This window comes from Corylus avellana, chromosome ca10, assembly GCF_901000735.1.
Source record: "Corylus avellana chromosome ca10, CavTom2PMs-1.0".
In the NCBI taxonomy this organism is placed as follows: Eukaryota; Viridiplantae; Streptophyta; class Magnoliopsida; order Fagales; family Betulaceae; genus Corylus; species Corylus avellana.
The window spans coordinates 15,446,101-15,456,332 of record NC_081550.1 but is presented as its reverse complement, the minus strand read 5'-3'; positions in this window follow the sequence as shown (position 1 = coordinate 15,456,332).

Below are 10,232 nucleotides of genomic sequence, written 5' to 3'. Positions count from 1 at the left end.
TAAGATTCTATCAACATTAATCATTATAATCAGAGTATCTTTCAAGAATCATCACAGTAGCTGAAATCATACTATACATATCATCGTTACAAAGGATCCATGTTATACCTTAACATATAAGCATGTATCAAAACTCTTAAGTCTACAGCATCACCCAAAAGTACTAGTTACCATGAGCACCCACCTAATCCCAATAAGTCATCAAGTATCACTTGGATTAAGTCCTCAACAGTAACCGAATGCTTTGTGGTATCCATCTTCTATTAAACTATCTATAACAGCACAAATATACATATATGGGGAAAAGAGGAAAAGAATACAAGGATAAGTCCAAGGACTTAGTGAGTATAAATACAAATGATGTACCCGTCATTAAATGGTGAACTCAGTTGTTTATAACTCACATGCAACATTACGAGGTGACAGTTTATCATGGATACAATATAGATATAGTATAAACTGTCATATGAGAATCATGTCATAGTTCAAACCGTATAGTCTACCCGAGATATTTCCTATTCCCGGCAGGGTTGGCGCTGTTCCAAAGGACCTATAATACAATACTGGTGCCTCAGATATTGTATGCTACCGTCCATCATTAGCAGCCCAACCAAGTCCAATCTTAGGTGGCCTATCCTATTAACGATGCCCGTCCTGTAGTGACCAACCAATAAAAAGTGATTGCGCCGATCACGAATAACCATTGGATCCAAGGCCCATATAAACATATACACATTTGATTATATAGTTAACTTGTATAGTAAGCCCAGATCGAAATCCCGCACGTATCGGTGTATCATGTCATATGATGCGATTGATTTTATCTGTCTTTTACATGCATACTTTTACAACTTGCATCATTTGATTATCTTGTTAATTAACATATGTATGTTTGATATATAAAATAGTCGTGCAATGTCGACAAAGTAACAACAAGTATTTATGTGCGTTTGTACTCACTTGTGCTATAAGGCTCTTTCATAAAATCCTCTTGAGGCTCCACAACCTCGATTATTGAGAAAAGACCTATCATTAGTTCTAAAATCAAGTTAAAGCATGCCTTAGACCTAAATATGTCCAAAACAGACTTTCTGCTTGGCCATCAAACATTCAGTCAAAGAGGAGCGAATGTTCGGTGCTGGGTAGAACACTCATTTCGAACAAAAAAGCCACTAAACTACCTCTAAGTAAGTCTTAAGGCCTTATCATGATCTCTAACAGAATCCTAACCCAAAATAACATTTCCATGTAGAGGAAACTACATCTAATATCATTAAAATGTTAATCCAATTGCAAGTTTAAACCAATATTAAGCCCAATAACATAACACAGCGGTCCAAATGTTTGGGCATTACTCAGTGGTTTGATGTGCTTCCTGTCGAACATTCAGTGTATTTTCTGTCAAACGTTTGGGTGGTCTTTCTGTCAAACTTTCGGTGCTTGCCAGCGAACATTTGCAGTTAACTTTTTTAGTGGCTTGACTGAATGCGTAATGTTTAGTAAAACAACCATAACTTTTACTACGGGTCTCGAATTTGCGGGTGCAACCCCATTCAGGAAAACGCTTTCCGAGAAGAACGTGGTATCCATTCCAATATTTTTGAATGTCTTTTTAAGATTCGAAAATCTAATATTTTCCTTTTAATACAGTGTTTCCAATGCTTTCTTGTCCTTTATGAATAATTCCTTAACTTTCACACTGTAATTGACCACATGCTAATTATCTAATCATTCAATTTGGTTACCATGTATTTACAAAAAGTTCTAAGAATAAGGATGAGCTAATTTTTCAGTACTACATGCATTGAACATTCGGTACCTCTATTGAACGTTCAGTGCAACAATAAAATCACCTAAAAAGTCCAAAGTCTTATAGTTTACCAAACTAGAACCAATCTTAGCATCCTTAAATCATAATTAGAGTGTGCTTAACCCTAATTTATTTTTTGGGGTATTAGCAAACGCTACTAGGCAAGATTGGTAGTCAAGGGATTCCAACATAAGTACTGAAGATGAAGATGACAACATGAACATATGTACTACACGAACATATTCTCTCCACTTGTGAAGATGACAACAATACAAATTGTACTAGGTATTGTGGCGGCAGAGAATTTACATCTTGAACCATTAGATGTGAAGATAGCTTTCCTTCATCGTGAGTTGGAGGAGGACATTTACATGTGTCAATCAGAAGGATTCACAGTGTAAGGAAATGATAGTTTAGTGTGCAAACTGAGAAGAAGCTTGTATGACCTGAAACAAGCTTTGAGACAATGATACAAGAAGTTTGACAGCTTCATGAATAGTACTAGGTTTACGAGGTATTAAGGCAAGAAAAAAGAAAAAAAAAAAGGTTTACGAGGTGCGATATAGATCATTACTATTAGGGGAAAATGCAGTTTACCTCCCTGAAATTTTAGGGGTTTTTCAATTTTAACCCAAAAGTTCAAAAATTGGCAATCTACCCCACTGAAGTTTCAAAAATTGGCAATTTAAACCCTCCGTTTAATTTTTCCGTCTAAATGGACGAAAATCTATGAAATTACATCATTACCCTCAAGCTTTTTAAAAAAAAATTTGTGTCCAATTTAACGGAAATTTTTAATGAAAGGTTTAAATTGCCAATTTTTGAAACTTCAGGGGGGTAGATTGCCAATTTTTGAACTTTGGGGTTAAAATTGAAAAAATCTTGAAACTTTAGGGGGATAAACTGTATTTTTCCCTTACTATTATGTCAAGAGTTTTAAGAACTCTTATATCATTCTACTGCTGTACATAGATGATATGCTCGTTGTAGGAGCAAGTATGGATGTAACGCCTCATGAAAATCAATTAACTAGTAATTGACTCCATGGTTCACCTCCCAGCCTTATCACTCAAGGAACAAGACTAAGGGATCGTAACCTCTCTTCATACGAGAGAATACAACAGGAGACTTTCAACCACAGGAGTAAGAAAGTAATAACTAAATACCTCAATCATAATAACCATTGTAAAGATAAAGCATCATAGCATAAATAGATCTCCCAAATGTACTAGTTAAAGACAAATCATCAAATATTACAAACCACAAGTAATTGTTTGGAAGCAAGATAACAAGATCAACGCCTAAGTTTTAGTAATACTAGCATGATCTCAATTTCTATCATCTCTACCCGTGGGGTTCCTCCATTGTCCCACATGGACTTGAGCCAAACCCGATTCATATCCTAAAAAATGACATGGATCAGATCTTGGGCCACCACCATTATGCTGTCCGTAGGTATCATTCTCTATGCTAGCTAAACTGCACAATTATATATAATAGAAGAAAAAAAAATAAAGGGATAAGTCTAAAGACTTAGTGAGTAAAAATGCGCATAGTACTAATTTCATTTAGTGATGAACTCTGTTTGATAAAGTATTCAACATTTTAAGTATGACAGCTATCCATGAATGCAGTATAAATATAGTACATGCTATAATCTTGTGAATCAATGATAGTTCAACTGTATGGTCTACCTGAGATATTACCTATTCTCAGCAGGGTTGGTGCTATCCCAAGGGACCTGTAATACAATGCCGGTGCCCTGACCATTGTACGCTACCGTCCATAACACTAGCAGCCCGACCGAGTCCGACCTCGGGTTGCTTACGCTACTAATGATGTATGTCTTGTAGTGACCCGTCCGTTAAGGCTACGCCAGTCACTAAATAACCATTGGATCCAAGGCCCACATATCACATCCATACTCACATTTCACCATAGAGTTAACATGCATAGTAAGCCATTGGTCGTTATCCCGCACGTACCGGTGTACCATGTCATATGATGCAATTAGTATTGTCTGTATTTTACATGCATGCTATTACAAGTCTCATCGTCTCGTTATCTTGTTAAGTAACATATTTTCACAAATGCTAGAGTTCATAATGCAACAAAATGTATTCCATGATAGTTGTAAAATGCATGTTTGGTACACAAAATAGTCGTGCAATGCGAAAAAACTATTGGCTAATATCATGTGAGTTCATACACACACGGATAGTATAAATCCTCCGAAAATTCCTCCAATGGGTCTGGGTTCTCCAAATCTGTGAAAACCTAACAGTAGTCCTAAGTCCAAACTAAAACAAACCTAGAACATAAAAACAGGGGCTATAGAAGTTTGGGTCAAAATGGCGTTCCCTTGAAATGCTTCTGGGTGAGTGCTAAGACCCTAGGTCTAGCGTTTAGCCAAAGAGTTCAGGTAGAACTTCATTTTGTTCAACGTTCCCCTAAGCATTCCTAAACAGGTTCTAAGGCTACAAAAGGTCCTCTAACACTACCTAACCCGAAACATCATCTTCATGTAACAAGAATAAGTCTAACGGAAGAGAAATGCTTATAACCAGATTAAGACCTATACTTCTAGATCTCTAACAACTAAACTATTGTAAGGAATAAGGCTAGCATAACATCTAAAGGAAAACACTTAGAGAAAGATCATTACCTTCCCACAGCGAGAATCCTTAAGCGGTTCCTCCTTCCTCTCCAAGATCACCAAGGAAATCACTCAAGCCTCACAACAACACTCAAGTAGGGTTTCTCTAGCACCCATAGTTCGGAATGGGTTGGTATAGGCGTGGGAGGGAAAGTATTTATAGGGTAGAAAAGCTAAAAGTACTGCAGGAGCACAGGCCTGCAGTACAACTAGCGCTCGGTACTATAATGCTGAGCATTTGCGTACTGTTTATCCAACAGTTTTAGGGTTGTACTTGTATGCTCGGGCAATATCTAATGGTCAACCAAAAGTCAACATATGCTTGGACTAGTTACCCCACGAGTGCTTGTGTACTATTTGTAGGCGAGTGCTCGCGTGATCCCCACACTAGCGTTCAGCTAGAGAAGTTTGAAATTCCAAAAATGACAATCTAGCTGATCCTGGTGACCTTCTAACCAAGCTATCTTAGCCTAGTTAATTATTTGGGTTACTACAATGGAAGACATTAGCAAGTTGAAGAACCAGTTGTCAAACAAATCCTTGGAATGGGAATCATCCGAGATAGGGCCAATGGTGCACTGAAGATTTCACAAGCAAAATATCTGAAAAAGGTTCTCAGTGGATTTAGCATGGAACATGGAGGGTGAAAGAAGCCAAATATTTTTAAGAAAATATGACCATTAGGAAAATATGAATTATTAAAAATATGATTGTTAGAAAAGAGCAAATTTAGAAAAATATGACTGTTAGGAAATGAAAAGGTTTTAAAAATATGATTATTGGAGAAAGAATAAAGGAATAATATTTAAATGGAATAGTAGAAGTGGATAGCTAAAATGCTGAGCCGGATATAGGTACTTTAGAAAAATTGGTAGCTAAAATAGAGAAATGTGATCCTTTAATTAAAATTTAGCTAAATATTTGTTGAGCTGGATGTTAATGCATGTATTTATAGGTTAATTACACAATTCTATAGCCTTTTTAGAAAACTAACGACTCTTTCTCGAAAATTAAAAAGGCACTGAAGTTGTATTTAAACACATTCAAATGCAATGGATATTGAAGATTCATAATTATTTATAACGCTACCCCTTAATAGACTTTTTAACAACTCCAATGAGTTTTTTTTTTTTTTTTTGACATGTCCGCACAAGAGGGGGGAGGGGGATTCGAACTAGTGACCTCCGCTTCTTAGGCATGGTCCGAGCTGATTGAATTACCTCTTGAGGACCAATGAGTTCTCTTTTTGATTTGTTTATATCATGAAAATTTCTTTTTTCATTGCCTTTATCCAAACTTCTTGCTTTTCAGCTTTCTTCAAAACTTTCTGGTTCGATAGCAGAATAATTGCATGACTTGTAATCTTGCTTTGTCTTCGCATCATCTTTCAGGTTTTAGTAGTCGCTGCCTACTTTCTTAGTCAAATATCAAGGTAACTAGTATTCCTTACCCTTTCGTAATGAAGATTTAAGTTCAATGAGTACTACTTCCTTGTCAAGCATTCATGAATAAATTACTTTAAATATTTAACTACGCTGTAACTTTTTGTTTAATAATAAAACCAGTATTAGTTTCTACTTCTTTGAAGTGCTTTCAATTTACGCTATTTATATTAACATGTTTTACCGTAGAAATGTTTTCAATTTCAATATCTATTTTATCATACTTATCTCATAAGTATTCTCAAATTCAATTCTCTATTATATATGCATCATAAGACATTATGATAATGATTTCAAGTGATTTAGATATTTAAAAGTTATCAATTCAAATCTCTATGCTGCATTTATTATATATTGTTAAATGTTTTTATAGTGTTTTTAAGGGTAAAACTATTTTACAAATGAATTTGGTACGGGTGCTCAGTATGACATAGAATTTTGAAACAAAGAAAGTTTCCTTATAAAGAAAGTGTCTACCTAAGGAACGTTTCTAAATGAGAAACGTTTTCTATTTAAGGATATTTTTGAATTAAGGAGAGTTTTTTTAGGCACACCGCCTAAGAAAGTTTAAGGAAGTAAAAAATGAGCATGTTTGAGGTGAAATCATAGTTCATAAAAGCTTAAGACACTTAGCATGGTACTACGCTAGGATGGTGCGATGCCCAAAATTTCAAAACCGGAAAAGAAATACATCCATTTGAAAAGATCCATTTTTATTAAACACTTTCATAATGCAATTGTTACTTGCAATTGTTTTAAAACCCTTTTTATTTGAGAAACAACAAAAAATTTAACTTTTAGCTTCTGACCGAGTGTTTGATGGGAGACCATCGAATTTTGACCTTAAACCCCAGCACGAACATTTGAGGGTGCACCATTCCGAACATTCGATCTGCAACCGAAGAACCATTGGATAATAGTACACCGACCGTTCAAACATAGTACCAAACATTTGATGACAGCCTGAAAAATAATTTTAACCCATTATCCACTTTTTCCAGCATGCTACACGCCCCTTCCCCTATAAATACCCCCTCCTCCGCCCTTCATCTTTCATTCCTCACTCCCACACCCCATCAACCTTAAGCCTAAAGAGAGAGAGAGAGAGAGAGAGAGAGAGAGAAAAAAAAAAAAAAAAAGAGAGGATATTTTGAGGTTGCCTTGCCATCATCAAGGTAAACCCCTCTATGCTAAGTTGATTTTTATGCTTCTTACAAAGTTTTAGAGTGCCATGGTAAGTTTATGGCAATATTTTCCAGTAAAGGTTTTTTAAGCGTTTTAAACACCCATTGTTTTCCTAAGTTTTTGGGTTGTTACGGTTTATTATGTCCTTATGATCCTCTTAGGAGCTTAGGGTGAGAATTGTTACATGTTGGTTTGGATGTAGGAGTCTTGCATGCATTCTGGCATTTGGACCGAACGTTGTCTACACTCTGACTGAACATTCAACCTCAAGTCCAAATGTTTGACCATGAGCTCAAGCATTCAACCAGTGTCCAGAATGGATAAAATAGGGTTTTTGTGTCCTTCTATCTAGTTTGCCTCTCGGTTAGGGCCTATGTGTTTGCAATATGTTCTCTAGTATTGTGTATAATGCTAAACTATGTTTTTTTATAGTAGGAATTTGAGATGTCTAAGGATTTGAGCGAGCATATGAGGTAAATAAATACTTACAAGTTCTTTCAATAAAAACGTGCAATATGCGAGCTGACTAAGCACGCGTATGTAATGAGCCTGTTTACTTTTTATGAATTGGGTAAATGCTTAAAATAATTTATTAATGAGATGCATAGTATGACATGGAATATCAGTACATGCTGTATAACGGTTATGGGCTTACTATATAGGTTAAACTCTATGGTAAAATGTGCATGTATTTATACAGGCCTTGGATCTTATTGTTATTTTTGACCAGCATGACCATGTTTGATTGGCAGGTCACTCTAGGACGTACATCATGATAAGAGCAGAATATTGCACATTCAAGCCCTTTACCTCACATATGCTAATCCCTTAGTTTCATTAAATTATTAGTTTTGTATTGTTTTTGTGTTTTGGGACATTTCCAGGTTCTTAGGGAAAATACAAGCAATTCTATTGATCTTGGGCATAAAACATAGCTCAATGAGTTGGTGAAGGAAAGAGCTCGAGCGCACCTTGAAGGGTTCAAGCACAATCATAAGCTCGAGTGCATGTGAAATGGGTTCAAGTTAAGATTATTGATAAGTGCTAAAATATACATATTTTAGCCCCTTAATTTATATATGTTAATCTCTTAGTTTTGTTAGTTTGTGCTATTTTACTTTCTTTTTGTGTTTTCTGGCTTTTTATAGGTTTTTGAAGAAAAGAAAGCATTTTTGGAAAAGTTCCAAGCTTAGAGGGCATTTTGGTAAAAAGTTGCAATGAGCAAGGGATCGGGCACATTCCTTAGGCTTGAGCGTATCAACGTTCAAGTGCCCCAGCCAAAGCATCGATCACACAACTGCGATCGAGTGTGGCATACATAAGATTGAGCGGAAGCTTGTGCTTGAGCGAAACTCCTAGGATCAAGAGCACTCGTGCGTTGGAGCAGCAAGACACGCGGAAAAGACTCATTTTCTACATTAGCTTAGGTTTTCAAAGTCCCAATTGGACTTGGACTTAGAACTACGATTTTTCTAGGGTTTCTATAGCTTTTAGGGTTTTCCTAAACCTATAAATAGACCTTTTGGCCTCTAGGAAAAGGATAGCATTGAAGAGACAATGTGAGAGAGGAGAATTTGGAGGCTACTTCCACGAGTCGTTTTCAGTTCTTTCTTTTTGCTTTTTTTTATTTTTTTTATTTTTTATTTTTAATTATGTGTAACTAACTCTTTAGTTAGGGGCTAGATTGAAGTCATAATCATGTCTTTTTAGGATTTCAATATTGGAACATGTGCTACAATCATATTTTGGTATATTTAAATTGATTATTTTTTGGTTAATTGAATTCCTTATATGAATGTGCCTAATCAACATATGCATGTGGTATGAATTTGTTATTTAAGTCAATTTGGATGACCAAGTCCTAGGCATAATAGTGTGACAAATGAACCCCATCACAGGTTCTTGGATTAATCAACATGGAAAACTGGAAGTAGACACCCATACCTTAGGCTTCATGTATATGTCGATTTTCATAGTTTTATGATTTCTTAAAGAATAACTTAGTAGACACCCACGCTAAATCCTTTGAGAAAGAAAAATAATTAGGGTAAACACTCATGCCTAATTCGTTGCTTAGGGAGATCCATAGCTTAAGGAGTATACACCCATGCCCTTACGTTGACAAGCATTAAATATACCAGTATGACTATCGCATTGACATATTGTTATCTTAATTAGTTTGATTAGTGGTAGATGCCGAACCTCGTGGGAATGATCTTGTACTTGCACCCTAAACTATCGTTTTGATCTTGTGTACTTGCGAATAAAACATACCAAATATTGTCTATTAATTTAGGGGAAACTTCACTTACCCCCCATACTTTCGCGCTTTTTGCAGACACCCCCCTATTGTTCAAAACCTCTCACTTACATGTATCAAAGTTTGAGTTTCGTTCACTTTGGCTCTTCCGTTAGGATTTTCTGTGAAATCCTAACGGAAGGGGTCGCGCGTGCCGTGCACGTGTGAAAAAATTATGGGAAGCCCCGTTTTACTCCGGATGCCACCACGTGTACAAACACCCTTAGGGTTTTTTTTAAGAAAATCACGAAAACTCCAAGATTGAAAAAGGATTTGGATAGCCGTCTTCGTGAAGAACACAGGCCGACGACCACTGATCTTCGTCAACCCACCCAGTGAGTGTAAATCACGATTCCACCCAGATTTAAATCACGATTCCACCCAAATAAACGAACTCCAACCCTAAATCGCGATTCCACCCTGATTGAAATCGCGATTCCACCCAGTGCCTGTCTCGTGTAGTTGCGTTGGAAGATTTGTCCGTGAGCCGTCTTCTTCGTCACTGCCATCTTTTCCAGGTATAGTCCCTTTTGTCAAATGATTTTGGTTGTTTTATTTATAGGTATGCCGAGTCGTCAACCATTGTGGTCCCCTTTGTCCGTATGCCGAGTTTCACATTGTGGTCCCCTTTATTGTTGAATGTTGTCTATTTGTGGGTGGTATGGTTTTATTGTCAAAAGTCTGTCAAATAAAAAACGATTTGTGTACTGGTGGTTTGAATAAAGCGGGTGTCCACTTTCCTTGGTCGAATTGATGCTAGCAAAATGTTGGGAATTTTTCCATTTTTTAATTGGCTACTGTCGGTTGAAGAAACTTGACTGTTTGTTAGGGTTTGCTTTA